The sequence below is a fragment of the Glossina fuscipes genome, unplaced genomic scaffold (assembly GCF_014805625.2).
Source record: "Glossina fuscipes isolate IAEA_lab_2018 unplaced genomic scaffold, Yale_Gfus_2 221, whole genome shotgun sequence".
Taxonomy (NCBI): domain Eukaryota; kingdom Metazoa; phylum Arthropoda; class Insecta; order Diptera; family Glossinidae; genus Glossina; species Glossina fuscipes.
Genome location: NW_023998564.1, coordinates 2,368,343 through 2,376,250, shown reverse-complemented (window position 1 = coordinate 2,376,250; position 7,908 = coordinate 2,368,343).

The window sequence follows — 7,908 nt, the reverse complement described above, 5'->3', positions numbered from 1 at the left end:
GATACCTCTGATACAATAGGTTGGCGTGCTTACATAAGCAGATACATGAAAATGAATTGCATAAGCGGCTGTGCATCGCGCCATACTTGAAAATTTTTACTTGCAAAAAGCCATCGCAATAACATCCACCATTGCGTTCATAACTTCTCTTTTTCGCTGCTCCTAGAGCATGACCGTGTTACACATGTAGGGGGCATTTCTTGAGTGAGTGATAATATTCAAAAATTTAAAAAGTAAAAGACTGATAGAGAACCTTCGAGTAAAAGGAAATACCCCGCACCCGTGTTTCAACATAATTGCCAAAAATTCTCCAATGTTTTCTTACTTTATTCGCGACCCTTTTTCTGTGTAATTTCTTTGAACAAGACATTTCTATACCACATCACCAAAGGATGAGCGGTAAATTTATTTTGTCAAAACATTTCCAATGGCCAGAAGGGAGCATCCTCTCAAAGCATAAATATTCTTGACTAGCATCAAATTCTAAGTCGAGCTACACATGTCCGTCCGTCATTTTGTCTGTCTGTGTAATGTCTTTTGCAAACGTTTTTCTGGCCGCAAAAACAAAGCTTTCGACTTCAAATTTTACGGAGGCATTGGAAGTTCTTACATGCAGTTTTGAAGATAGGCCAACTCCGGTGGAAAGAGACGTCTACGGTAACGCAACGTAAAGTGAAAACACCTCTGTTTTTCAAAAGAAATAAAAAATTAGGCTTTTACTCATTGCTCATAAGCTACAGCAGATAAATCTACAAAAATTTGAAAGTATATTCTATGGGCGATGCTGCAGTATAGTACTAAAAAGGCTGAAATTGAGCGCGTCAATACCTTTATAACGCGCAAGAAAAAGCTTCAAAAACTCCACGAGATATATAAATTCTTGGGCAGTTTTAAATTTGGAGCGCGGTTAAGCATGTCCTCGTCTGTCGGTCTGCATAACTGTGCAATATCTGTGCTCAACATTCTCCCGTTGCCAAATATGAAGATATCGCCTACAAGTCGGCATTTTTGCATTAGGAATTACGAAAATTTGATGCAACAACCTTAGGTTATAAGATTGTTCTTATAGTCGCTATCTTATCGTCTCATTTAAGCAATCCTACTTAAAGAAATTCCTTCATTCTCTTGAACTGATAAAAAAGCTTCAATCAAGTTTTGATTGTTGTAAGCCTTTAAACAAGGTTTATTTTATTTAGGCAACAAGAAGAGAATGAAGTAAAGCAGAATGCAATCCCTACGGAGTAATTCTTATTACACAAAAACTTGATGGATTAATGGTACGCTTTAAATAATTGAGCAATGGGAAACATGAATACTGCGCGCAAATACACATGGATTCCTCGCAAGTACACACTAACAAAATATTCAATGCACTCGCACATACAACAAAAGGCAAAAGTTTCTCTTGAAAAAGCAAAAGAAAGGAAAAGAAACGAAGAAGTAAACGCAACAACCAAACATTGTCTGATTTATAGGTTGCGTTATCTTTGTTGACATATATCTTGTATACATACACACTTATTCGTACATATGTATAGATACGTATATCGCGTACCGTCTGTATTGTTGCGGCTACTAGGCCCGGCAAAACAAAGGCATTACACTTTATTACTGGTTTGCCAAAGCGTAATGTATATAAAATAAACAATTTTAGCACTTGTTCTTCATTATGTGCCTAGATACGAGCGTACGCCTGCTTAGCGATATGTTGAAATTTTCATTGCAGACTTGACTGAGTGTGTACGAGAATGAATCTTAGGACTAGGTCTTGCATTTTCGTCAATTAAAAGATTCCTTAACATTACTTCTCTGATGCTTTAAAATAAAAAAAGATTTCACAATTATTTCCTTTTTTTTTGTTCTGTATATAAACGATTGTTGGTTATAAGAAAATTTCGCAGATGGACGCATTTCGTTGCAGAATTCGTTAGTTATACTCGCGTCATATTCTGGTTATCTATAAATAGAGTATTAGATCTGGTTTTTTTTTGCTTTGATGAGATTCAAGTTATTATGCCTTTTTTTCATTTTTAATGAGAATATATTATCACCTAGATTTGGGTGGCATCGAAAAAAATCCGTTTAAGATATCTAAGATATTTGGTTGGTATACGTTCACCAATTCGTACTTAGATCATTCCCTTTCTTTGCTTAAGTTTTCTTCTCTACTTACTACTACACTATTTCAGACTATCTTAAACTTTTGGGATTTTGGAATTGAAATAAAAAAGTAGTTGCTGTTAGTTTTAAAAGATAAATTTTTTTAGAAATCAGTGCAAATTGTATCGTAGCACGAGGTGAAAAATTTGACATTGTCGGTCTTCACCAATGGGTTGTGCTTCAGTTTCAGCTAATCCAAATGCATATTTATTTCAAGCCGGTGACTTATATCAGCGTTTGAGACTGTTATAGCTTGGAGTAATTGTGTCACTCAGCCAGTGTCAACGCAGAATGTTTTGGTATCTATTTTAATAATGCTCTCTTGTAATAAAATTGTATGCTTTTCACATTGCTGAGCTATAACAGATCTGTGATGCCGTCAGACATGAAATGAAAATTTCAGTGAGTATTTCCTACGCCAAGGGATCGAGAAAAATACCTGAATCCATTTTCATGCTTTGGTTTGTGAGCTGAAACTGTTCACATCAATCAGGAATTCCAAGTAAGTTTGACTCATACTACCGTTTACATTTTTTAGCGAGGTCTCCGCACGTGATCACTGTAACGCATTTTAAGTGCTGCGGATGTGGATATTTCGCAAAAGTTATCGGAATTTCATATTCGAAGTAATGGTACAAGTTTACGCAACGAAAAATTCCACTTCCTTTGCTAAAACACACACCTTGCTGACACTTTCGCGGGAACTTTAACCTTTATCTTATTATTATTAATATTATTAATTTAGCCATAGAAATCAATTCTAAATACTATCAGCTTTACGAAAAATTCTGCCACACTTGAGATTTGACGCCACGACCATTGCGTTATTATAAAACAATTAATTAAATTAACAAATTAAAAAATGTTTTCAAGAAAATCATACGGTATGATCAAACAATGTAAGGAAGTATGTGGATTAGCTTTAACAAACTACTTTTTTTAGTTCTACTGATGAACGGTATAATCTATAGCAGTGAAGGTGTATGTCTTTACGGACAACTGTGCTTCACTCGGTTCTGCAACAGTGTATGGTATTTCGTTTCATTTCATGCTCAGTTCTACAACATTGTATGGAATTTCGTTTCACTTATTCGTTTATTAAGTAAGTACAAAGCCACAGTCCTACTGCATAGATACCTTCCATGTGCAAGAAGAACTGTAAGGGACTATACAAGGCAAGCAATGGCTGCCAATGTAATCATCTTAATCCATAAGCTGTTTAATCATCAATAGCTACCACCACCAAACTATGTATTATGACTTTAGCAATGCGATCAACTTGCTTCTCAACATATTCAAAGAATCATCGAAGCATTTCAGATCCCGAGGTACGGCGCTTTAATACCTAGGAAATCTGACAGTAAAAGATCGTTCGGCTGATGACAAATGCGGTATTAATATGAAAGGGCTTCTATTCGATTTAGAGGACTTAATTAAAAGGCTTGGGAATCGAGAGGGAAAGATTTCGTAGAGGCAGATACACAACCTGAATTTTAAGTAATAAGACCTTTAGGAGGATTAAAACGGAAGGCTAATGTACCAGGTAAGATTTTTTTTTGATAAGACTTTCGGAAGGAAAACAAACGCTATAGAATAATAAAATTCGCGTAGGATATTAAGTATGTAAGTATTTAAAAAAATCATTAATGAAACATATGCAAAGTGGCAACACCAGAATCCGTATCCATACCCCGTGCAAATTTAATACGACCTGTAAAGTATTCAGCGCAAAATTGGGCAAAAAACAAAATTTTCTGATCTACACCAAGCAAAACATGTAGGAGGCTTTTGAAAATTTTGCAAATTGCTTCAGAGAATGTAATTTTAGAATTTTACAAAAAATTCGAATGAAAAGAATGAAAACCGCAGGAGTTCTTTTGAGAACCATTTCGAAAAGTCGTGTTTCGAGAGAAGTTTCGTAAATATCTATAAACATATTCTTCATTAGAATAAATTTTTCGATTATTTTCAACCCTTGCCTTAAAATCCCATGACAATAAAACTGACCTTCCATATTAAAATATTCTTTCTCATTTTGTTTTCTCGAATATTTTGTGCTACCGCTTACCGCGTTTAGTGCGGGTGCTCAAGCATATCACGTTTTACGTTTCACATGTTGTAGAATGCAAAACAAGGAAGAAGGCGTCGCGGGCCGAATCTTACATACCAATCACTATCCTTTTCGCATACTACTCTCCAAATTCTCTTATTTGATACTCACATCGCTGGTATTATTAAGGAAAAATTAATCCACCGGCCGCTGTGTCTATCATATTTATTTTAGAATTAACCCATTTTTAGGCAGATAATATATCTTTACTTGAGGAATGTTCAAAACAGTTTTAAGCATTCTGTCTCGTTTGCCTGATGATAAATAAATAAGCATAAAACCTTAAAAAAGTAAAAAAAAAAAATTAAAATAAAATCACTTAAAACTTTGTGTGCGCATTGCCAAATTTTTCCAATTTTCGCATGTAAAGAGCACAGTGTGTCGAAAAGTAAAAGTTTTTTAGCTAATTTTAAGCCGACAAAATTCATTTTTGCGACCAGGAAAGTGCCAATAATAAACACCGCACAGACACACAGATTTACAGACATGGCTTAATCAGTTCAGAATTTCACGTTGGTCAAGAATATATATGCTTTATTAAGGTCTCTGAAGCTTTCTTTTGGATGTTGCATACATTATGAAAAAAAACCAAAACGAGTAGACCCCCATCCTTCAGTGATGGGTAGAAAAACCGCAAGAAAATGTAGAATTCTTTAAACGAATTCATAATTAATGTTAAAATCTTCCTCGCGAATTTTTAATTTCCTGATAGAAACACTGACTCCTTTCGAATCGCTCTTAGCCTGATCTTCATTCATTTTGATAAAGCGACACTAACGTATTTTTCTTTGATAATATTTTTAAACGAACATAAGCGTCCCGTTAAGTTAAAAAACAGTAGGTAAGGCATTTAGCTGTAACTTCTCAACATTTAATAAAGGCCACCTTGGGTTTGAAAATCTTGGAAAATTTGAAGAAAAAATCTTTTAAAATTTCAAAGAAAAAATGTTTTTGACGTAATGAGCCCTTCATATTCTAAAGGATAAAAGCATTTATTAAGTCAATAAAAAGAAGTAGGAGAATTATATTCAGCCCTGCTTGGATCTTCTATACCCATGACCGGTATTTTAAACACGACTGAACAAAAAGAAGTTTCTGCACTTTATAATGTTGGATCGGCGTAGGTGATTTTTTCTATTTTTATAAAATGAAAGTGGAAAGCAGATATATCTATTTTGGTGACCATGAAAACGTACAGGCAATTGATAGATAGAAGGACAGATGGACTGACGCACGTATCTACAACGTTTCAGATTTGATACTCATCAATAATATGCATGCTTTAAAGGGCCTCTGAAGGCTCTTTCTGGATATTGCAAACTTTTTGATATTTCGATGTTCTATAATATTGAGTAGGCGTAGCTGATTTAGTTCCACTTTTGGACGGGTGTTGCAGAACCACCAACAGAGTATAAGAGCAAACGTTTATCTTTGCATATGCTGCATAACCGAGCAAATATCCATATTTTATTTTATTTTTGACAACAGAGGTGATTTAACGTCATAATGCACCGTGAACGTATTTTTCCACCAATTCGAATCAATTTCCATAGCAACTTTGTTGCAAGAATTTCTAGTTTTTAAATCAAATGTGAAGCCTATTGTGGCATTTTTGGTGATAACAGGTAGACGGACAGAGAGACGCGCTTATATCGGTGTAGAATTTGATATTGACGAAGAGTATATACGTGTATTCACTCGACTTGCCATCTGTGACGTTTTGCTACTCCCAAAATTGAAAAGACATATGAAAGAAAGGAGTTTTGGAAGTGCGTTTAAGGAGGGGGTCAAAATCTTGTCAAAATGTGCATATCAGAAGTGCTTCGACGATAGTAAAAAGCACTGGCACAAGTGTATTATATCTGAATGGGCCTCCTTTGAAGGCCACAAAATTTGTTTGATGAATATATAAACAACAAAAAATCGTTTTTTTTTGAACGCACCACGTATACTTTATAGCGTCTCTAAAACTTCGTTTTGTGCGTTACAAACGTTTTGACGAAATGGATATACCCCCTCTTCTGATGATGAGTATAAAAATTGATTTCTTGAAAAATTCTTAATGGGGTGTTTTTCTTCAAGTTGTTCCTAATGGATCACTTGCATATACATACCTATAAAAATACCTTGGAATATACGTATTATATTCAATATAGCAAACACACCCACAAAAGGTCATTTTTTTCAATTCCAACGTCAGTGAAAATATTAAATTAATGTCAAATTCATTCATAAATATTTAGGCAAATTGAAATTTTCGCTAAAACGTTTGCGTCACCAAAAAATATTTAACGAAACACAAAAGCACATAAAATTAAGTTTGGTGAAAAGTGAAAAAATATCAAAAACATATAGCAAAACCAAAAAATAAATAAAAAGAAAATGAATACAAAATATTTGATTTATTTGACACAAGCTACCGAAAGCGTAATCATCGCCATAGACATTATCCGAAACTGAAGTACATTAATTTCTTTATTTTGTTTGTAACGAGCGCTTCATAACAAAATTTAAGCAAAGATGGTCAGATTAAAGGATTTCATGATACCTGATTATCTCTCGTTTCCACAACTCACGAAGCATCACCTTATGTAGCATAAATCTAGTATTTGTCAATGTTTGCCTAGTTTCGCATGAATCCACTCTTCTGATATTCTTTTCTTAATCCATTTAAAACTGTGTCAGTTTCGTTTCATTTCAATGGTAGTACGCAAACGAATCGATTCATCGATTTTCTCTATCAATACATATTATAATCAAACATTGGGGCTTGGGACATATTTAATCAAAAGTTAATTTTGATGCGATCTTTTCATGTCAAAATGTCTTCATTAATCGAGACTTATTTAATTTTTTCTGTTCCAAATGATCACAATAGACATTTTGGCATCAAGAACAGATGGTTGCCCAAGCATTTACAAAAAATGATAACGTAGTTCCCGATGGGAACGCGAATTAATCAAAATTTTTGCCAAATTATGATCACTTTGAGGAAATGTCATATATTTTTTAATTCTCCTCTTTTAATTCATATATGCAGGTTTGTAATATGCTTTACGCACTATGCAATATTTACCTGCTTCATGGATCCTAATGCGCATATGTTCAATCAAAAATCAATCGCTAAAGAAATCATAATTAATCACATTTTTATTTATATCAAATTTAAATTTATTTATTTATTTAATTTTTAGTTGCCTGAGGAAGTATTGTGCTTAGCTTTAACGTTTAAATATTTGCTTTCGTTGACAGCGACTAGTCAAGTGTTGATTTATTTTATGCCTTCAGAATTAATGGCTCGAGGTATTTTCATTTTGTCGTTCACATCATATAGTTTATATATTTTGTAAAGCAAGAAATTCATGGCGTTTTTCCAAATGTCACTTGCATTTGTTTTGTATTTCCAACGTGCGAAGGTTCGCGCTTAATGACTTCATAGCCAAGTTCTCTCTTGCTTTGTCTCCATTTCGTAGGTAGACCCGGCTTAGCGTATATTAATATAAGACAATGTCTTTGATCCAATTTTATTGATCATCTCTGAAAACTTTATCTGAAATCCATCGTCTGCATGAGTAGGCGAGCAGATTGGAGTCAGGACTATCTAGTCAATGTTAGCGGGTTAGAATCTGAAGTGATGT